General features: G+C 45.9%; 62 non-coding genes across 62 annotated transcripts; all 62 read right to left on the bottom strand.

The window, feature by feature from the left end:
* Positions 1–123: 123 nt before the first annotated feature.
* Positions 124–195, bottom strand: TRNAP-AGG (transfer RNA proline (anticodon AGG)). The gene has a single exon. It is a non-coding gene; the product is annotated as a tRNA-Pro (tRNA).
* Positions 196–284: 89 nt separating this feature from the next.
* Positions 285–356, bottom strand: TRNAP-UGG (transfer RNA proline (anticodon UGG)). Its single transcript has one exon. It is a non-coding gene; the product is annotated as a tRNA-Pro (tRNA).
* Positions 357–444: 88 nt separating this feature from the next.
* On the bottom strand, positions 445–516 carry TRNAP-AGG (transfer RNA proline (anticodon AGG)). Its single transcript has one exon. It is a non-coding gene; the product is annotated as a tRNA-Pro (tRNA).
* A 249-nt stretch (positions 517–765) lies between these two features.
* On the bottom strand, positions 766–837 carry TRNAP-AGG (transfer RNA proline (anticodon AGG)). Its single transcript has one exon. It is a non-coding gene; the product is annotated as a tRNA-Pro (tRNA).
* Positions 838–1,246: 409 nt separating this feature from the next.
* TRNAP-AGG (transfer RNA proline (anticodon AGG)) lies at positions 1,247–1,318 on the bottom strand. The gene has a single exon. It is a non-coding gene; the product is annotated as a tRNA-Pro (tRNA).
* Positions 1,319–1,567: 249 nt separating this feature from the next.
* Positions 1,568–1,639, bottom strand: TRNAP-AGG (transfer RNA proline (anticodon AGG)). The gene has a single exon. It is a non-coding gene; the product is annotated as a tRNA-Pro (tRNA).
* A 1,209-nt stretch (positions 1,640–2,848) lies between these two features.
* Positions 2,849–2,920, bottom strand: TRNAP-CGG (transfer RNA proline (anticodon CGG)). The gene has a single exon. It is a non-coding gene; the product is annotated as a tRNA-Pro (tRNA).
* Positions 2,921–3,169: 249 nt separating this feature from the next.
* Positions 3,170–3,241, bottom strand: TRNAP-AGG (transfer RNA proline (anticodon AGG)). Its single transcript has one exon. It is a non-coding gene; the product is annotated as a tRNA-Pro (tRNA).
* An 88-nt stretch (positions 3,242–3,329) lies between these two features.
* TRNAP-AGG (transfer RNA proline (anticodon AGG)) lies at positions 3,330–3,400 on the bottom strand. The gene has a single exon. It is a non-coding gene; the product is annotated as a tRNA-Pro (tRNA).
* Positions 3,401–3,489: 89 nt separating this feature from the next.
* On the bottom strand, positions 3,490–3,561 carry TRNAP-UGG (transfer RNA proline (anticodon UGG)). The gene has a single exon. It is a non-coding gene; the product is annotated as a tRNA-Pro (tRNA).
* Positions 3,562–3,649: 88 nt separating this feature from the next.
* Positions 3,650–3,720, bottom strand: TRNAP-AGG (transfer RNA proline (anticodon AGG)). Its single transcript has one exon. It is a non-coding gene; the product is annotated as a tRNA-Pro (tRNA).
* An 89-nt stretch (positions 3,721–3,809) lies between these two features.
* On the bottom strand, positions 3,810–3,881 carry TRNAP-UGG (transfer RNA proline (anticodon UGG)). Its single transcript has one exon. It is a non-coding gene; the product is annotated as a tRNA-Pro (tRNA).
* Positions 3,882–3,969: 88 nt separating this feature from the next.
* Positions 3,970–4,041, bottom strand: TRNAP-AGG (transfer RNA proline (anticodon AGG)). The gene has a single exon. It is a non-coding gene; the product is annotated as a tRNA-Pro (tRNA).
* A 248-nt stretch (positions 4,042–4,289) lies between these two features.
* Positions 4,290–4,361, bottom strand: TRNAP-AGG (transfer RNA proline (anticodon AGG)). Its single transcript has one exon. It is a non-coding gene; the product is annotated as a tRNA-Pro (tRNA).
* An 89-nt stretch (positions 4,362–4,450) lies between these two features.
* TRNAP-UGG (transfer RNA proline (anticodon UGG)) lies at positions 4,451–4,522 on the bottom strand. Its single transcript has one exon. It is a non-coding gene; the product is annotated as a tRNA-Pro (tRNA).
* Positions 4,523–4,930: 408 nt separating this feature from the next.
* TRNAP-CGG (transfer RNA proline (anticodon CGG)) lies at positions 4,931–5,002 on the bottom strand. Its single transcript has one exon. It is a non-coding gene; the product is annotated as a tRNA-Pro (tRNA).
* Positions 5,003–5,409: 407 nt separating this feature from the next.
* Positions 5,410–5,481, bottom strand: TRNAP-CGG (transfer RNA proline (anticodon CGG)). The gene has a single exon. It is a non-coding gene; the product is annotated as a tRNA-Pro (tRNA).
* An 89-nt stretch (positions 5,482–5,570) lies between these two features.
* Positions 5,571–5,642, bottom strand: TRNAP-UGG (transfer RNA proline (anticodon UGG)). The gene has a single exon. It is a non-coding gene; the product is annotated as a tRNA-Pro (tRNA).
* A 408-nt stretch (positions 5,643–6,050) lies between these two features.
* TRNAP-CGG (transfer RNA proline (anticodon CGG)) lies at positions 6,051–6,122 on the bottom strand. Its single transcript has one exon. It is a non-coding gene; the product is annotated as a tRNA-Pro (tRNA).
* An 87-nt stretch (positions 6,123–6,209) lies between these two features.
* TRNAP-CGG (transfer RNA proline (anticodon CGG)) lies at positions 6,210–6,281 on the bottom strand. The gene has a single exon. It is a non-coding gene; the product is annotated as a tRNA-Pro (tRNA).
* An 89-nt stretch (positions 6,282–6,370) lies between these two features.
* TRNAP-UGG (transfer RNA proline (anticodon UGG)) lies at positions 6,371–6,442 on the bottom strand. The gene has a single exon. It is a non-coding gene; the product is annotated as a tRNA-Pro (tRNA).
* Positions 6,443–7,170: 728 nt separating this feature from the next.
* On the bottom strand, positions 7,171–7,243 carry TRNAP-CGG (transfer RNA proline (anticodon CGG)). The gene has a single exon. It is a non-coding gene; the product is annotated as a tRNA-Pro (tRNA).
* Positions 7,244–7,332: 89 nt separating this feature from the next.
* Positions 7,333–7,404, bottom strand: TRNAP-UGG (transfer RNA proline (anticodon UGG)). The gene has a single exon. It is a non-coding gene; the product is annotated as a tRNA-Pro (tRNA).
* An 88-nt stretch (positions 7,405–7,492) lies between these two features.
* TRNAP-AGG (transfer RNA proline (anticodon AGG)) lies at positions 7,493–7,564 on the bottom strand. The gene has a single exon. It is a non-coding gene; the product is annotated as a tRNA-Pro (tRNA).
* Positions 7,565–7,653: 89 nt separating this feature from the next.
* On the bottom strand, positions 7,654–7,725 carry TRNAP-AGG (transfer RNA proline (anticodon AGG)). The gene has a single exon. It is a non-coding gene; the product is annotated as a tRNA-Pro (tRNA).
* Positions 7,726–7,814: 89 nt separating this feature from the next.
* Positions 7,815–7,886, bottom strand: TRNAP-UGG (transfer RNA proline (anticodon UGG)). The gene has a single exon. It is a non-coding gene; the product is annotated as a tRNA-Pro (tRNA).
* A 248-nt stretch (positions 7,887–8,134) lies between these two features.
* Positions 8,135–8,207, bottom strand: TRNAP-CGG (transfer RNA proline (anticodon CGG)). The gene has a single exon. It is a non-coding gene; the product is annotated as a tRNA-Pro (tRNA).
* Positions 8,208–8,296: 89 nt separating this feature from the next.
* TRNAP-UGG (transfer RNA proline (anticodon UGG)) lies at positions 8,297–8,368 on the bottom strand. Its single transcript has one exon. It is a non-coding gene; the product is annotated as a tRNA-Pro (tRNA).
* Positions 8,369–8,456: 88 nt separating this feature from the next.
* Positions 8,457–8,528, bottom strand: TRNAP-AGG (transfer RNA proline (anticodon AGG)). The gene has a single exon. It is a non-coding gene; the product is annotated as a tRNA-Pro (tRNA).
* Positions 8,529–8,617: 89 nt separating this feature from the next.
* On the bottom strand, positions 8,618–8,689 carry TRNAP-UGG (transfer RNA proline (anticodon UGG)). The gene has a single exon. It is a non-coding gene; the product is annotated as a tRNA-Pro (tRNA).
* An 88-nt stretch (positions 8,690–8,777) lies between these two features.
* On the bottom strand, positions 8,778–8,849 carry TRNAP-AGG (transfer RNA proline (anticodon AGG)). Its single transcript has one exon. It is a non-coding gene; the product is annotated as a tRNA-Pro (tRNA).
* An 88-nt stretch (positions 8,850–8,937) lies between these two features.
* On the bottom strand, positions 8,938–9,009 carry TRNAP-AGG (transfer RNA proline (anticodon AGG)). The gene has a single exon. It is a non-coding gene; the product is annotated as a tRNA-Pro (tRNA).
* An 88-nt stretch (positions 9,010–9,097) lies between these two features.
* TRNAP-AGG (transfer RNA proline (anticodon AGG)) lies at positions 9,098–9,169 on the bottom strand. Its single transcript has one exon. It is a non-coding gene; the product is annotated as a tRNA-Pro (tRNA).
* Positions 9,170–9,257: 88 nt separating this feature from the next.
* Positions 9,258–9,329, bottom strand: TRNAP-UGG (transfer RNA proline (anticodon UGG)). The gene has a single exon. It is a non-coding gene; the product is annotated as a tRNA-Pro (tRNA).
* Positions 9,330–9,417: 88 nt separating this feature from the next.
* On the bottom strand, positions 9,418–9,489 carry TRNAP-AGG (transfer RNA proline (anticodon AGG)). The gene has a single exon. It is a non-coding gene; the product is annotated as a tRNA-Pro (tRNA).
* Positions 9,490–9,577: 88 nt separating this feature from the next.
* On the bottom strand, positions 9,578–9,649 carry TRNAP-AGG (transfer RNA proline (anticodon AGG)). The gene has a single exon. It is a non-coding gene; the product is annotated as a tRNA-Pro (tRNA).
* A 408-nt stretch (positions 9,650–10,057) lies between these two features.
* On the bottom strand, positions 10,058–10,129 carry TRNAP-AGG (transfer RNA proline (anticodon AGG)). Its single transcript has one exon. It is a non-coding gene; the product is annotated as a tRNA-Pro (tRNA).
* An 88-nt stretch (positions 10,130–10,217) lies between these two features.
* On the bottom strand, positions 10,218–10,289 carry TRNAP-AGG (transfer RNA proline (anticodon AGG)). The gene has a single exon. It is a non-coding gene; the product is annotated as a tRNA-Pro (tRNA).
* Positions 10,290–10,537: 248 nt separating this feature from the next.
* On the bottom strand, positions 10,538–10,609 carry TRNAP-CGG (transfer RNA proline (anticodon CGG)). Its single transcript has one exon. It is a non-coding gene; the product is annotated as a tRNA-Pro (tRNA).
* An 87-nt stretch (positions 10,610–10,696) lies between these two features.
* TRNAP-CGG (transfer RNA proline (anticodon CGG)) lies at positions 10,697–10,768 on the bottom strand. The gene has a single exon. It is a non-coding gene; the product is annotated as a tRNA-Pro (tRNA).
* Positions 10,769–10,857: 89 nt separating this feature from the next.
* On the bottom strand, positions 10,858–10,929 carry TRNAP-UGG (transfer RNA proline (anticodon UGG)). Its single transcript has one exon. It is a non-coding gene; the product is annotated as a tRNA-Pro (tRNA).
* Positions 10,930–11,657: 728 nt separating this feature from the next.
* TRNAP-CGG (transfer RNA proline (anticodon CGG)) lies at positions 11,658–11,730 on the bottom strand. The gene has a single exon. It is a non-coding gene; the product is annotated as a tRNA-Pro (tRNA).
* An 89-nt stretch (positions 11,731–11,819) lies between these two features.
* TRNAP-UGG (transfer RNA proline (anticodon UGG)) lies at positions 11,820–11,891 on the bottom strand. Its single transcript has one exon. It is a non-coding gene; the product is annotated as a tRNA-Pro (tRNA).
* Positions 11,892–11,979: 88 nt separating this feature from the next.
* Positions 11,980–12,051, bottom strand: TRNAP-AGG (transfer RNA proline (anticodon AGG)). The gene has a single exon. It is a non-coding gene; the product is annotated as a tRNA-Pro (tRNA).
* An 89-nt stretch (positions 12,052–12,140) lies between these two features.
* TRNAP-AGG (transfer RNA proline (anticodon AGG)) lies at positions 12,141–12,212 on the bottom strand. The gene has a single exon. It is a non-coding gene; the product is annotated as a tRNA-Pro (tRNA).
* Positions 12,213–12,301: 89 nt separating this feature from the next.
* TRNAP-UGG (transfer RNA proline (anticodon UGG)) lies at positions 12,302–12,373 on the bottom strand. The gene has a single exon. It is a non-coding gene; the product is annotated as a tRNA-Pro (tRNA).
* Positions 12,374–12,621: 248 nt separating this feature from the next.
* TRNAP-CGG (transfer RNA proline (anticodon CGG)) lies at positions 12,622–12,694 on the bottom strand. The gene has a single exon. It is a non-coding gene; the product is annotated as a tRNA-Pro (tRNA).
* An 89-nt stretch (positions 12,695–12,783) lies between these two features.
* TRNAP-UGG (transfer RNA proline (anticodon UGG)) lies at positions 12,784–12,855 on the bottom strand. Its single transcript has one exon. It is a non-coding gene; the product is annotated as a tRNA-Pro (tRNA).
* An 88-nt stretch (positions 12,856–12,943) lies between these two features.
* On the bottom strand, positions 12,944–13,015 carry TRNAP-AGG (transfer RNA proline (anticodon AGG)). Its single transcript has one exon. It is a non-coding gene; the product is annotated as a tRNA-Pro (tRNA).
* An 89-nt stretch (positions 13,016–13,104) lies between these two features.
* On the bottom strand, positions 13,105–13,176 carry TRNAP-UGG (transfer RNA proline (anticodon UGG)). The gene has a single exon. It is a non-coding gene; the product is annotated as a tRNA-Pro (tRNA).
* An 88-nt stretch (positions 13,177–13,264) lies between these two features.
* Positions 13,265–13,336, bottom strand: TRNAP-AGG (transfer RNA proline (anticodon AGG)). Its single transcript has one exon. It is a non-coding gene; the product is annotated as a tRNA-Pro (tRNA).
* Positions 13,337–13,424: 88 nt separating this feature from the next.
* Positions 13,425–13,496, bottom strand: TRNAP-AGG (transfer RNA proline (anticodon AGG)). The gene has a single exon. It is a non-coding gene; the product is annotated as a tRNA-Pro (tRNA).
* Positions 13,497–13,584: 88 nt separating this feature from the next.
* Positions 13,585–13,656, bottom strand: TRNAP-AGG (transfer RNA proline (anticodon AGG)). Its single transcript has one exon. It is a non-coding gene; the product is annotated as a tRNA-Pro (tRNA).
* An 88-nt stretch (positions 13,657–13,744) lies between these two features.
* On the bottom strand, positions 13,745–13,816 carry TRNAP-UGG (transfer RNA proline (anticodon UGG)). The gene has a single exon. It is a non-coding gene; the product is annotated as a tRNA-Pro (tRNA).
* Positions 13,817–13,904: 88 nt separating this feature from the next.
* TRNAP-AGG (transfer RNA proline (anticodon AGG)) lies at positions 13,905–13,976 on the bottom strand. The gene has a single exon. It is a non-coding gene; the product is annotated as a tRNA-Pro (tRNA).
* Positions 13,977–14,064: 88 nt separating this feature from the next.
* Positions 14,065–14,136, bottom strand: TRNAP-AGG (transfer RNA proline (anticodon AGG)). The gene has a single exon. It is a non-coding gene; the product is annotated as a tRNA-Pro (tRNA).
* Positions 14,137–14,544: 408 nt separating this feature from the next.
* Positions 14,545–14,616, bottom strand: TRNAP-AGG (transfer RNA proline (anticodon AGG)). The gene has a single exon. It is a non-coding gene; the product is annotated as a tRNA-Pro (tRNA).
* An 88-nt stretch (positions 14,617–14,704) lies between these two features.
* On the bottom strand, positions 14,705–14,776 carry TRNAP-AGG (transfer RNA proline (anticodon AGG)). The gene has a single exon. It is a non-coding gene; the product is annotated as a tRNA-Pro (tRNA).
* An 88-nt stretch (positions 14,777–14,864) lies between these two features.
* Positions 14,865–14,936, bottom strand: TRNAP-AGG (transfer RNA proline (anticodon AGG)). Its single transcript has one exon. It is a non-coding gene; the product is annotated as a tRNA-Pro (tRNA).
* Positions 14,937–15,184: 248 nt separating this feature from the next.
* On the bottom strand, positions 15,185–15,256 carry TRNAP-AGG (transfer RNA proline (anticodon AGG)). The gene has a single exon. It is a non-coding gene; the product is annotated as a tRNA-Pro (tRNA).
* Positions 15,257–15,344: 88 nt separating this feature from the next.
* TRNAP-AGG (transfer RNA proline (anticodon AGG)) lies at positions 15,345–15,416 on the bottom strand. Its single transcript has one exon. It is a non-coding gene; the product is annotated as a tRNA-Pro (tRNA).
* Positions 15,417–15,824: 408 nt separating this feature from the next.
* On the bottom strand, positions 15,825–15,896 carry TRNAP-AGG (transfer RNA proline (anticodon AGG)). The gene has a single exon. It is a non-coding gene; the product is annotated as a tRNA-Pro (tRNA).
* Between the last annotated feature and the right edge of the window lie 177 nt (positions 15,897–16,073).

The raw sequence follows: 16,073 nt of genomic DNA, 5'->3' as shown, positions 1-16,073 counted from the left end.
CCAAACCGAGTATCATACCCCTAGACCAAAGGACCATGTGTGTTACTAAAAATGCTCAACTCATAGGCCTACCTTGTTGTTAGTTGCATTTAAATAGCCACTTAATTACTTCTGCAAAAACTCGGGTCCGTCCGGGATTTGAACCCGGGACCACTCGCACCCTAAGCGAGTATCATACCCCTAGACCAACGGACCATAAATGATACTGAAACATGCTCAACTCATAGGCCTACCTTGTTGTTAGTTGCATTTAAATAGCCACTTAATTACTTCTGCAAAAACTCGGGTCCGTCCGGGGTTTGAACCCGGGACCACTCGCACCCAAAGCGAGTATCATACCCCTAGACCAACGGACCATGTGTGTATCTGAAAATGCTCAACTCATAGGTCTACCCTGCATTTAGTTGCTTTTAAATAGTCACTAAATTACTTCGCCCAAAACTCGAGTCCGTCCGGGATTTGAACCCAGGACCACTCGCACCCTAAGCGAGTATCATACCCCTAGACCAACGGACCATGAATGATACTGAAACATGCTCAACTCATAGGCCTACCTTGTTGTTAGTTGCATTCAAATAGCCACTTAATTACTTCGGCAAAAACTCTGGTTCGTCCGGGATTTTATCTCGGGACCACTCACGCCCTAAGCGAGTATCATACCCCTAGACCAACGGACCATGTGTGTAACTGAAAATGCTCAACTCATAGGTCTACCCTGTAGTTAGTTGCTTTTAAATAGTCACTAAATTACTTCGGCAAAAACTCTGGTCCGTCCGGGATTTGAACCCGGGACCACTCGCACCCTAAGCGAGTATCATACCCCTAGACCAACGGACCATGAATGATACTGAAACAGGCTCAACTCATAGGCCTACTATGTTGTTAGTTGCATTTAAATAGTAACTAAATTACTTCTGCAAAGACACGGGTCCGTCCGGGATTTGAACCCGGGGCCTCTCGCATGCTTAGCGAGTATCATACCCCTAGACCGACGGACCATGTGTGTAACTAAACATGCTCGACTCATAGGCCTACCCTGTAGTTAGTTGCATTAAAATAGTCACTAATTTACTTTTGCAAAAACTCTGGTCCGTCCGGGATTTTATCTCGGGACCACTCACGCCCTAAGGGAGTATCATACCCCTAGACCAACGGACCATGTGTGTAACTAAAAATCCTCAACTCATAGACCTACCCTGTAGTTAGTTGCATTTAAATAGTCACTAATTTACTTTTGCAAAAACTCGGGTCCGTCCGGGATTTGAACCCGGGACCACTCGCACCCTAAGCGAGTATCATACCCCTAGACCAACGGACCATGAATGATACTGAAACATGCTCAACTCATAGGCCTACCTTGTTGTTAGTTGCATTTAAATAGCCACTTAATTACTTCGGCAAAAACTCTGGTTCGTCCGGGATTTTATCTCGGGACCACTCACGCCCTAAGCGAGTATCATACCCCTAGACCAACGGACCATGTGTGTAACTGAAAATGCTCAACTCATAGGTCTACCCTGTAGTTAGTTGCTTTTAAATAGTCACTAAATTACTTCGGCAAAAACTCTGGTCCGTCCGGGATTTGAACCCGGGACCACTCGCACCCTGAGCGAGTATCATACCCCTAGACCAACGGACCATTAATGATACTGAAACATGCTCAACTCATAGGCCTACCTTGTTGTTAGTTGCATTCAAATAGCCACTTAATTACTTCTGCAAAAACTCGGGTCCGTCCGGTATTTGAACCCGGGACCACTCGCACCCAAAGCGAGTATCATACCCCTAGACCAACGGACCATGTGTGTAACTAAAAATGCTCAACTCATATGTCTACCCTGTAGTTAGTTGCTTTTAAATAGTCACTAAATTACTTCGGCAAAAACTCTGTTCCGTCCGGGATTTTATCTCGGGACCACTCACGCCCTAAGCGAGTATCATACCCCTAGACCAACGGACCATGTGTGTAACTAAAAATGCTCAACTCATAGACCTACCCTGTAGTTAGTTGCATTTAAATAGTAACTAAATTACTTCTGCAAAAACACGGGTCCGTCCGGGATTTGAACCCGGGGCCTCTCGCATGCTTAGCGAGTATCATACCCCTAGACCGACGGACCATGTGTGTAACTAAACATGCTCGACTCATAGGCCTACCCTGTAGTTAGTTGCATTAAAATAGTCACTAATTTACTTTTGCAAAAACTCTGGTCCGTCCGGGATTTTATCTCGGGACCACTCACGCCCTAAGGGAGTATCATACCCCTAGAACAACGGACCATGTGTGTATCTAAAAATGCTCAACTCATTGACCTACCCTGTAGTTAGTTGCATTTAAATAGTAACTAAATTACTTCTGCAAAAACACGGGTCCTTCCGGGATTTGAACCCGGGGCCTCTCGCATGCTTAGCGAGTATCATACCCCTAGACCGACGGACCATGTGTGTAACTAAACATACTCGACTCATAGGCCTACCCTGTAGTTAGTTGCATTAAAATAGTCACTAATTTACTTTTGCAAAAACTCTGGTCCGTCCGGGATTTTATCTCGGGACCACTCACGCCCTAAGGGAGTATCATACCCCTAGACCAACGGACCTTATGTGTAACTAAAAATGCTCAACTCATAGACCTACCCTGTAGTTAGTTGCATTTAAATAGTAACTAAATTACTTCTGCAAAAACACGGGTCCGTCCGGTATTTGAACCCGAGGCCTCTCGCATGCTTAGCGAGTATCATACCCCTAGACCGACGGACCATGTGTGTAACTAAACATGCTCGACTCATAGGCCTACCCTGTGGTTAGTTGCATTAAAATAGTCACTAATTTACTTTTGCAAAAACTCGGGGCCGTCCGGGATTTGAACCCGGGACCACTCACACCCGAAGCGAGTATCATACCCCTAGACCAACGGACCATGAATGATACTGAAACATGCTCAACTCATAGGCCTACCTTGTTGTTAGTTGCATTTAAATAGCCACTAAATTACTTCTGCAAAAACTCGGGTCTGTCCGGGATTTGAACCCGGACCACTCGCACCCTATGCGAGTATCATACCCCTAGACCAACGGACCATGAATGATACTGAAACATGCTCAACTCATAGGCCTAGGTTGTTGTTAGTTGCATTTAAATAGCCACTTAATTACTTCTGCAAAACCTCGGGTCCGTCCGGGATTTGAACCCGGGACCACTCGCACCCTAAGCGAGTATCATACCCCTAGACCAACGGACCATGAATGATACTGAAACATGCTCAACTCATAGGCTTCCTTGTTGTTAGTTGCATTTAAATAGCCACTTAATTACTTCTGTAAAAACTCGGGTCCGTCCGGGATTTGAACCCGGACCACTCGCACCCTATGCGAGTATCATACCCCTAGACCAACGGACCATGAATGATACTGAAACATGCTCAACTCATAGGCCTACCTTGTTGTTAGTTGCATTTAAATAGCCACTTAATTACTTCTGCAAAACCTCGGGTCCGTCCGGGATTTGAACCCGGGACCACTCGCACCCAAAGCGAGTATCATACCCCTAGACCAACGGACCATGTGTGTTACTAAAAATGCTCAACTCATAGGTCTACCCTGTATTTAGTTGCTTTTAAATAGTCACTAAATTACTTCGCCCAAAACTCGGGTCCGTCCGGGATTTGAACCCGGACCACTCGCACCCTATGCGAGTATCATACCCCTAGACCAACGGACCATGAATGATACTGAAACATGCTCAACTCATAGGCCTACCTTGTTGTTAGTTGCATTTAAATAGCCACTTAATTACTTCTGCAAAACCTCGGGTCCGTCCGGGATTTGAACCCGGGACCACTCGCACCCAAAGCAAGTATCATACCCCTAGACCAACGGACCATGTGTGTTACTAAAAATGCTCAACTCATAGGTCTACCCTGTATTTAGTTGCTTTTAAATAGTCACTAAATTACTTCGCCCAAAACTCGGGTCCGTCCGGGATTTGAACCCAGGACCACTCGCACCCTAAGCGAGTATCATACCCCTAGACCAACGGACCATGAATGATACTGAAACATGCTCAACTCATAGGCCTACCTTGTTGTTAGTTGCATTCAAATAGCCACTTAATTACTTCGGCAAAAACTCTGGTTCGTCTGGGATTTTATCTCGGGACCACTCGCACCCAAAGCGAGTATCATACCCCTAGACCAACGGACCATGTGTGTTACTAAAAATGCTCAACTCATAGGTCTACCCTGTAGTTAGTTGCTTTTAAATAGTCACTAAATTACTTCGGCAAAACTCGGGTCCGTCCGGGATTTGAACCCGGGACCACTCGCACCCTAAGCGAGTATCATACCCCTAGACCAACGGACCATGAATGATACTGAAACATGCTCAACTCATAGGCCTACCCTGTAGTTAGTTGCATTAAAATAGCCACTTAATTACTTCTGCAAAAACTCGGGTCCGTCCGGGATTTGAACCCGGGACCACTCGCACCCAAAGCGAGTATCATACCCCTAGACCAACGGACCATGTGTGTAACTAAAAATGCTCAACTCATAGGTCTACCCTGTAGTTAGTTGCTTTTAAATAGTCACTAAATTACTTCGGCAAAAACTCTGGTCCGTCCGGGATTTTATCTCGGGACCACTCACGCCCTAAGCGAGTATCATACCCCTAGACCAACGGACCATGTGTGTAACTAAAAATGCTCAACTCATTGACCTACCCTGTAGTTAGTTGCATTTAAATAGTAACTAAATTACTTCTGCAAAAACACGGGTCCGTCCGGGATTTGAACCCGGGGCCTCTCGCATGCTTAGCGAGTATCATACCCCTAGACCGACGGACCATGTGTGTAACTAAACATGCTCGACTCATAGGCCTACCCTGTAGTTAGTTGCATTAAAATAGTCACTAATTTACTTTTGCAAAAACTCAGGTCCGTCCGGGATTTGAACCCGGGACCACTCACACCCGAAGCGAGTATCATACCCCTAGACCAACGGAACATGAATGATTCAGAAACATGCTCAACTCATAGGCCTACCTTGTTGTTAGTTGCATTCAAATAGCCACTTAATTACTTCTGCAAAAACTCGGGTCCGTCCGGTATTTGAACCCGGGACCACTTGCACCCAAAGCGAGTATCATACCCCTAGACCATCGGACCATGTGTAACTAAAAATGCTCAACTCATAAGTCTACCCTGTAGTTAGTTGCTTTTAAATAGTAACTAAATTTCTTCTGCAAAAACACGGGTCCGTCCGGGATTTGAACCCGGGGCCTCTCGCATGCTTAGCGAGTATCATACCCCTAGACCGACGGACCATGTGTGTAACTAAACATGCTCGACTCATAGGCCTACCCTGTAGTTAGTTGCATTAAAATAGCCACTAATTTACTTTTGCAAAAACTCGGGTCCGTCCGGGATTTGAACCCGGGACCACTCACACCCGAAGCGAGTATCATACCCCTAGACCAACGGACCATGAATGATACTGAAACATGCTCAACTCATAGGCCTACCCTGTAGTTAGTTGCATTAAAATAGCCACTTAATTACTTCTGCAAAAACTCGGGTCCGTCCGGGATTTGAACCCGGGACCACTCGCACCCAAAGCGAGTATCATACCCCTAGACCAACGGACCATGTGTGTAACTAAAAATGCTCAACTCATAGGTCTACCCTGTAGTTAGTTGCTTTTAAATAGTCACTAAATTACTTCGGCAAAAACTCTGGTCCGTCCGGGATTTTATCTCGGGACCACTCACGCCCTAAGCGAGTATCATACCCCTAGACCAACGGACCATGTGTGTAACTAAAAATGCTCAACTCATTGACCTACCCTGTAGTTAGTTGCATTTAAATAGTAACTAAATTACTTCTGCAAAAACACGGGTCCGTCCGGAATTTGAACCCGGGGCCTCTCGCATGCTTAGCGAGTATCATACCCCTAAACCGACGGACCATGTGTGTAACTAAACATGCTCGACTCATAGGCCTACCCTGTAGTTAGTTGCATTAAAATAGTCACTAATTTACTTTTGCAAAAACTCGGGTCCGTCCGGGATTTGAACCCGGGACCACTCACACCCGAAGCGAGTATCATACCCCTAGACCAACGGACCATGAATGATACTGAAACATGCTCAACTCAGGCCTACCCTGTAGTTAGTTGCATTAAAATAGTCACTAATTTACTTTTGCAAAAACTCGGGTCCGTCCGGGATTTGAACCCGGGACCACTCACACCCGAAGCGAGTATCATACCCCTAGACCAACGGACCATGAATGATTCAGAAACATGCTCAACTCATAGGCCTACCTTGTTGTTAGTTGCATTCAAATAGCCACTTAATTACTTCTGCAAAAACTCGGGTCCGTCCGGGATTTGAACCCGGGACCACTCGCACCCAAAGCGAGTATCATACCCCTAGACCAACGGACCATGTGTGTAACTAAAAATGCTCAACTCATAGGTCTACCCTGTAGTTAGTTGCTTTTAAATAGTCACTAAATTACTTTGGCAAAACTCGGGTCCGTCCGGGATTTTATCTCGGGACCACTCACGCTCTAAGCGAGTATCATACCCCTAGACCAACGGACCATGAATGATACTGAAACATGCTCAACTCATAGGCCTACCTTGTTGTTAGTTGCATTTAAATAGCCACTTAATTACTTCTGCAAAAACTCGGGTTCGTCCGGCATTTGAACCCAGGACCACTCGCACCCAAACCGAGTATCATACCCCTAGACCAACGGACCATGTGTGTAACTAAAAATGCTCAACTTATAGGTCTACCCTGTAGTTAGTTGCTTTTAAATAGTCACTAAATTACTTCGGCAAAAACTCTGGTCCGTCCGGGATTTGAACCCGGGGCCTCTCGCATGCTTAGCGAGTATGATACTCCTAGACCGACGGACCATGTGTGTAACTAAAAATGCTCAACTCATAGACCTACCCTGTAGTTAGTTGCATTTAAATAGTAACTAAATTACTTCTGCAAAAACACGGGTCCGTCCGGGATTTGAACCCGGGGCCTCTCGCATGCTTAGCGAGTATGATACTCCTAGACCGACGGACCATGTGTGTAATTAAACATGCTCGACTCATAGGCCTACCCTGTAGTTAGTTGCATTAAAATAGTCACTAATTTACTTTTGCAAAAACTCGGGTCCGTCCGGGAATTGAACCCGGGACTACTCACACCCGAAGCGAGTATCATACCCCCTAGACCAACGGACCATGAATGATACTGAAACATGCTCAATTCATAGGCCTACCTTGTTGTTAGTTGCATTCAAATAGCCACTTAATTACTTCTGCAAAAACTCGGGTCCGTCCGAGATTTGAACCCGGGACCACTCGCACCCAAAGCGAGTATCATACCCCTAGACCAACGGACCATGTGTGTTACTAAAAATGCTCAACTCTTAGGTCTACCCTGTAAATAGTTGCTTTTAAATAGTCACTAAATTACTTCGGCAAAAACTCGGGTCCGTCCGGGATTTGAACCCGGGACCACTCGCACCCTAAGCGAGTATCATACCCCTAGACCAACGGACCATGAATGATACTGAAACATGCTCAACTCGTAGGCCTACCTTGTTGTTAGTTGCATTTAAATAGCCACTTAATTACTTCTGCAAAAACTCGGGTCCGTCCGGGATTTGAACCCGGGACCACTCGCACCCTAAGCGAGTATCATACCCCTAGACCAACGGACCATGAATGATACTGAAACATGCTCAACTCGTAGGCCTACCTTGTTGTTAGTTGCATTTAAATAGCCACTTAATTACTTCTGCAAAAACTCGGGTCCGTCCGGGGTTTGAACCCGGGATCACTCGCACCCAAAGCGAGTATCATACCCCTAGACCAACAGACCATGTGTGTAACTAAAAATGCTCAACTCATAGGTCTACCCTGTATTTAGTTGCTTTTAAATAGTCACTAAATTACTTCGGCAAAAACTCGGGTCCGTCCGGGATTTGAACCCGGGGCCTCTCGCATGCTTAGCGAGTATGATACCCCTAGACCGACGGACCATGTGTGTAATTAAACATGCTCGACTCATAGGCCTACCCTGTAGTTAGTTGCATTAAAATAGTCACTAATTTACTTTTGCAAAAACTCGGGTCCGTCCGGGAATTGAACCCGGGACCACTCACACCCGAAGCGAGTATCATACCCCCTATACCAACGGACCATGAATGATACTGAAACATGCTCAACTCATAGGCCTACCTTGTTGTTAGTTGCATTCAAATAGCCACTTAATTATTTCTGCAAAAACTCGGGTCCGTCCGAGATTTGAACCCGGGACCACTCGCACCCAAAGCGAGTATCATACCCCTAGACCAACGGACCATGTGTGTTACTAAAAATGCTCAACTCATAGGTCTACCCTGTAGTTAGTTGCTTTTAAATAGTCACTAAATTACTTCGGCAAAAACTCGGGTCCGTCCGGGATTTGAACCCGGGACCACTCGCACCCTAAGCGAGTATCATACCCCTAGACCAACGGACCATGAATGATACTGAAACATGCTCAACTCGTAGGCCTACCTTGTTGTTAGTTGCATTTAAATAGCCACTTAATTACTTCTGCAAAAACTCGGGTCCGTCCGGGGTTTGAACCCGGGATCACTCGCACCCAAAGCGAGTATCATACCCCTAGACCAACAGACCATGTGTGTAACTAAAAATGCTCAACTCATAGGTCTACCCTGTATTTAGTTGCTTTTAAATAGTCACTAAATTACTTCGCCCAAAGCTCGGGTCCGTCCGGGATTTGAACCCAGGACAACTCGCACCCTAAGCGAGTATCATACCCCTAAACCAACGGACCATGTGTGTAACTAAAAATGCTCAACTCATAGGTCTACCCTGTATTTAGTTGCTTTTAAATAGTCACTAAATTACTTCGCCCAAAACTCGGGTCCGTCCGGGATTTGAACCCAGGACCACTCGCACCCTAAGCGAGTATCATACCCCTAGACCAACGGACCATGTGTGTAACTAAAAATGCTCAACTCATAGGTCTACCCTGTAGTTAGTTGCTTTTAAATAGTCACTAAATTACTTCGCCCAAAACACGGGTCCGTCCGGGATTTGAACCCGGAACCACTCTCACCCTAAGCGAGTATCATACCCCTAGACCAACGGACCATGTGTTTAACTAAAAATGCTCAACTCATAGACCTACCCTGTAGTTAGTTGCTTTTCAATAGTCACTAATTTACTTTTGCAAAAACTCGGGTCCGTCCGGGATTTGAACCCGGGACCACTCGCACCCAAAGCGAGTATCATACCCCTAGACCAACGGACCATGTGTGTAACTAAAAATGCTCAACTCATAGGTCTACCCCGTAGTTAGTTGCTTTTAAATAGTCACTAAATTACTTCGCCCAAAACACGGGTCCGTCCGGGATTTGAACCCGGAACCACTCGCACCCTAAGCGAGTATCATACCCCTAGACCAACGGACCATGTGTGTAACTAAAAATGCTCAACTCATAGGTCTACCCTGTAGTTAGTTGCTTTTAAATAGTCACTAATTTACTTTTGCAAAAACTCGGGTCCGTCCGGGATTTGAACCCGGGACCACTCGCACCCTAAGCGAGTATCATACCCCTAGTCCAACGGACCATGTGTGTTACTAAAAATGCTCAACTCATAGGTCTACCCTGTAGGTAGTTGCTTTTAAATAGTCACTAAATTACTTCGGCAAAAACACGGGTCCGTCCGGGATTTGAACCCGGGGCCACTCGCATGCTTAGCGAGTATCGTACCCCTAGACCGACGGACCATGTGTGTAACTAAACATGCTCGACTCATAGGCCTACCCTGTAGTTAGTAGCATTAAAATAGTCACTAATTTACTTTTGCAAAAACTCGGGTCCGTCCGGGATTTGAACCCGGGACCACTCGCACCCAAAGCGAGTACCATACACCTAGACCAACGGACCATGTGTGTAACTAAAAATGCTCAACTCATAGGTCTACCCCGTAGTTAGTTGCTTTTAAATAGTCACTAAATTACTTCGCCCAAAACTCGGGTCCGTCCGGGATTTGAACCCGGAACCACTCGCACCCTAAGCGAGTATCATACCCCTAGACCAACGGACCATGTGTGTAACTAAAAATGCTCAACTCATAGGTCTACCCTGTAGTTAGTTGCTTTTAAATAGTCACTAATTTACTTTTGCAAAAACTCGGGTCCGTCCGGGATTTGAACCCAGGACCACTCGCACCCTAAGCGAGTATCATACCCCTAGACCAACGGACCATGTGTGTAACTAAAAATGCTCAACTCATTGACCTACCCTGTAGTTAGTTGCATTTAAATAGTAACTAAATTACTTCTGCAAAAACACGGGTCCGTCCGGAATTTGAACCCGGGGCCTCTCGCATGCTTAGCGAGTATCATACCCCTAAACCGACGGACCATGTGTGTAACTAAACATGCTCGACTCATAGGCCTACCCTGTAGTTAGTTGCATTAAAATAGTCACTAATTTACTTTTGCAAAAACTCGGGTCCGTCCGGGATTTGAACCCGGGACCACTCACACCCGAAGCGAGTATCATACCCCTAGACCAACGGACCATGAATGATACTGAAACATGCTCAACTCAGGCCTACCCTGTAGTTAGTTGCATTAAAATAGTCACTAATTTACTTTTGCAAAAACTCGGGTCCGTCCGGGATTTGAACCCGGGACCACTCACACCCGAAGCGAGTATCATACCCCTAGACCAACGGACCATGAATGATTCAGAAACATGCTCAACTCATAGGCCTACCTTGTTGTTAGTTGCATTCAAATAGCCACTTAATTACTTCTGCAAAAACTCGGGTCCGTCCGGGATTTGAACCCGGGACCACTCGCACCCAAAGCGAGTATCATACCCCTAGACCAACGGACCATGTGTGTAACTAAAAATGCTCAACTCATAGGTCTACCCTGTAGTTAGTTGCTTTTAAATAGTCACTAAATTACTTCGGCAAAACTCGGGTCCGTCCGGGATTTTATCTCGGGACCACTCACGCTCTAAGCGAGTATCATACCCCTAGACCAACGGACCATGAATGATACTGAAACATGCTCAACTCATAGGCCTACCTTGTTGTTAGTTGCATTTAAATAGCCACTTAATTACTTCTGCAAAAACTCGGGTCCGTCCGGCATTTGAACCCAGGACCACTCGCACCCAAAGCGAGTATCATACCCCTAGACCAACGGACCATGTGTGTAACTAAAAATGCTCAACTTATAGGTCTACCCTGTAGTTAGTTGCTTTTAAATAGTCACTAAATTACTTCGGCAAAAACTCTGGTCCGTCCGGGATTTGAACCCGGGGCCTCTCGCATGCTTAGCGAGTATGATACTCCTAGACCGACGGACCATGTGTGTAACTAAAAATGCTCAACTCATAGACCTACCCTGTAGTTAGTTGCATTTAAATAGTAACTAAATTACTTCTGCAAAAACACGGGTCCGTCCGGGATTTGAACCCGGGGCCTCTCGCATGCTTAGCGAGTATGATACTCCTAGACCGACGGACCATGTGTGTAATTAAACATGCTCGACTCATAGGCCTACCCTGTAGTTAGTTGCATTAAAATAGTCACTAATTTACTTTTGCAAAAACTCGGGTCCGTCCGGGAATTGAACCCGGGACTACTCACACCCGAAGCGAGTATCATACCCCCTAGACCAACGGACCATGAATGATACTGAAACATGCTCAATTCATAGGCCTACCTTGTTGTTAGTTGCATTCAAATAGCCACTTAATTACTTCTGCAAAAACTCGGGTCCGTCCGAGATTTGAACCCGGGACCACTCGCACCCAAAGCGAGTATCATACCCCTAGACCAACGGACCATGTGTGTTACTAAAAATGCTCAACTCTTAGGTCTACCCTGTAAATAGTTGCTTTTAAATAGTCACTAAATTACTTCGGCAAAAACTCGGGTCCGTCCGGGATTTGAACCCGGGACCACTCGCACCCTAAGCGAGTATCATACCCCTAGACCAACGGACCATGAATGATACTGAAACATGCTCAACTCGTAGGCCTACCTTGTTGTTAGTTGCATTTAAATAGCCACTTAATTACTTCTGCAAAAACTCGGGTCCGTCCGGGATTTGAACCCGGGACCACTCGCACCCTAAGCGAGTATCATACCCCTAGACCAACGGACCATGAATGATACTGAAACATGCTCAACTCGTAGGCCTACCTTGTTGTTAGTTGCATTTAAATAGCCACTTAATTACTTCTGCAAAAACTCGGGTCCGTCCGGGGTTTGAACCCGGGATCACTCGCACCCAAAGCGAGTATCATACCCCTAGACCAACAGACCATGTGTGTAACTAAAAATGCTCAACTCATAGGTCTACCCTGTATTTAGTTGCTTTTAAATAGTCACTAAATTACTTCGGCAAAAACTCGGGTCCGTCCGGGATTTGAACCCGGGGCCTCTCGCATGCTTAGCGAGTATGATACCCCTAGACCGACGGACCATGTGTGTAATTAAACATGCTCGACTCATAGGCCTACCCTGTAGTTAGTTGCATTAAAATAGTCACTAATTTACTTTTGCAAAAACTCGGGTCCGTCCGGGAATTGAACCCGGGACCACTCACACCCGAAGCGAGTATCATACCCCCTATACCAACGGACCATGAATGATACTGAAACATGCTCAACTCATAGGCCTACCTTGTTGTTAGTTGCATTCAAATAGCCACTTAATTATTTCTGCAAAAACTCGGGTCCGTCCGAGATTTGAACCCGGGACCACTCGCACCCAAAGCGAGTATCATACCCCTAGACCAACGGACCATGTGTGTTACTAAAAATGCTCAACTCATAGGTCTACCCTGTAGTTAGTTGCTTTTAAATAGTCACTAAATTACTTCGGCAAAAACTCGGGTCCGTCCGGGATTTGAACCCGGGACCACTCGCACCCTAAGCGAGTATCATACCCCTAGACCAACGGACCATGAATGATACTGAAACATGCTCAACTCGTAGGCCTACCTTGTTGTTAGTTGCATTTAAATAGCCACTTAATTACTTCTGCAAAAACTCGGGTCCGTCCGGGGTTTGAACCCGGGATCACTCGCACCCAAAGCGAGTATCATACCCCTAGACCAACAGACCATGTGTGTAACTAAAAATGCTCAACTCATAGGTCTACCCTGTATTTAGTTGCTTTTAAATAGTCACTAAATTACTTCGCCCAAAGCTCGGGTCCGTCCGGGATTTGAACCCAGGACAACTCGCACCCTAAGCGAGTATCATACCCCTAGACCAACGGACCATGTGTGTAACTAAAAATGCTCAACTCATAGGTCTACCCTGTATTTAGTTGCTTTTAAATAGTCACTAAATTACTTCGCCCAAAACTCGGGTCCGTCCGGGATTTGAACCCAGGACCACTCGCACCCTAAGCGAGTATCATACCCCTAGACCAACGGACCATGTGTGTAACTAAAAATGCTCAACTCATAGGTCTACCCTGTAGTTAGTTGCTTTTAAATAGTCACTAAATTACTTCGCCCAAAACACGGGTCCGTCCGGGATTTGAACCCGGAACCACTCTCACCCTAAGCGAGTATCATACCCCTAGACCAACGGACCATGTGTTTAACTAAAAATGCTCAACTCATAGACCTACCCTGTAGTTAGTTGCTTTTCAATAGTCACTAATTTACTTTTGCAAAAACTCGGGTCCGTCCGGGATTTGAACCCGGGACCACTCGCACCCAAAGCGAGTATCATACCCCTAGACCAACGGACCATGTGTGTAACTAAAAATGCTCAACTCATAGGTCTACCCCGTAGTTAGTTGCTTTTAAATAGTCACTAAATTACTTCGCCCAAAACACGGGTCCGTCCGGGATTTGAACCCGGAACCACTCGCACCCTAAGCGAGTATCATACCCCTAGACCAACGGACCATGTGTGTAACTAAAAATGCTCAACTCATAGGTCTACCCTGTAGTTAGTTGCTTTTAAATAGTCACTAATTTACTTTTGCAAAAACTCGGGTCCGTCCGGGATTTGAACCCGGGACCACTCGCACCCTAAGCGAGTATCATACCCCTAGTCCAACGGACCATGTGTGTTACTAAAAATGCTCAACTCATAGGTCTACCCTGTAGGTAGTTGCTTTTAAATAGTCACTAAATTACTTCGGCAAAAACACGGGTCCGTCCGGGATTTGAACCCGGGGCCACTCGCATGCTTAGCGAGTATCGTACCCCTAGACCGACGGACCATGTGTGTAACTAAACATGCTCGACTCATAGGCCTACCCTGTAGTTAGTAGCATTAAAATAGTCACTAATTTACTTTTGCAAAAACTCGGGTCCGTCCGGGATTTGAACCCGGGACCACTCGCACCCAAAGCGAGTACCATACACCTAGACCAACGGACCATGTGTGTAACTAAAAATGCTCAACTCATAGGTCTACCCCGTAGTTAGTTGCTTTTAAATAGTCACTAAATTACTTCGCCCAAAACCCGGGTCCGTCCGGGATTTGAACCCGGAACCACTCGCACCCTAAGCGAGTATCATACCCCTAGACCAACGGACCATGTGTGTAACTAAAAATGCTCAACTCATAGGTCTACCCTGTAGTTAGTTGCTTTTAAATAGTCACTAATTTACTTTTGCAAAAACTCGGGTCCGTCCGGGATTTGAACCCAGGACCACTCGCACCCTAAGCGAGTATCATACCCCTAGACCAACGGACCATGTGTGTAACTAAAAATGCTCAACTCATAGGTCTACCCTGTAGTTAGTTGCTTTTAAATAGTCACTAAATTACTTCGCCCAAAACACGGGTCCGTCCGGGATTTGAACCCGGAACCACTCTCACCCTAAGCGAGTATCATACCCCTAGACCAACGGACCATGTGTTTAACTAAAAATGCTCAACTCATAGACCTACCCTGTAGTTAGTTGCTTTTCAATAGTCACTAATTTACTTTTGCAAAAACTCGGGTCCGTCCGGGATTTGAACCCTAGACCACTCGCACCCAAAGCGAGTATCATACCCCTAGACCAACGGACCATGTGTGTAACTAAAAATGCTCAACTCATAGGTCTACCCCGTAGTTAGTTGCTTTTAAATAGTCACTAAATTACTTCGCCCAAAACACGGGTCCGTCCGGGATTTGAACCCGGAACCACTCGCACCCTAAGCGAGTATCATACCCCTAGACCAACGGACCATGTGTGTAACTAAAAATGCTCAACTCATAGGTCTACCCTGTAGTTAGTTGCTTTTAAATAGTCACTAATTTACTTTTGCAAAAACTCGGGTCCGTCCGGGATTTGAACCCGGGACCACTCGCACCCTAAGCGAGTATCATACCCCTAGTCCAACGGACCATGTGTGTTACTAAAAATGCTCAACTCATAGGTCTACCCTGTAGGTAGTTGCTTTTAAATAGTCACTAAATTACTTCGGCAAAAACACGGGTCCCTCCGGGATTTGAACCCGGGGCCACTCGCATGCTTAGCGAGTATCGTACCCCTAGACCGACGGACCATGTGTGTAACTAAACATGCTCGACTCATAGGCCTACCCTGTAGTTAGTAGCATTAAAATAGTCACTAATTTACTTTTGCAAAAACTCGGGTCCGTCCGGGATTTGAACCCGGGACCACTCGCACCCAATGCGAGTACCATACACCTAGACCAACGGACCATGTGTGTAACTAAAAATGCTCAACTCATAGGTCTACCCCGTAGTTAGTTGCTTTTAAATAGTCACTAAATTACTTCGCCCAAAACTCGGGTCCGTCCGGGATTTGAACCCGGAACCACTCGCACCCTAAGCGAGTATCATACCCCTAGACCAACGGACCATGTGTGTAACTAAAAATGCTCAACTCATAGGTCTACCCTGTAGTTAGTTGCTTTTAAATAGTCACTAATTTACTTTTGCAAAAACTCGGGTCCGTCCGGGATTTGAACCCGGGACCACTCGCAGCCTAAGCGAGTATCATACCCCTAGTCCAACGGACCATGTGCGTTACTAAAAA

The sequence above is a fragment of the Phalangium opilio genome, unplaced genomic scaffold (genome assembly GCF_054372755.1).
Source record: "Phalangium opilio isolate 3A_F unplaced genomic scaffold, DU_Popi_V2 ptg000094l_1, whole genome shotgun sequence".
Classification (NCBI taxonomy): Eukaryota; Metazoa; Arthropoda; class Arachnida; order Opiliones; family Phalangiidae; genus Phalangium; species Phalangium opilio.
Note: the sequence above shows the minus strand (reverse complement) of the source record. Positions and strands in the feature narration are given on the sequence as shown.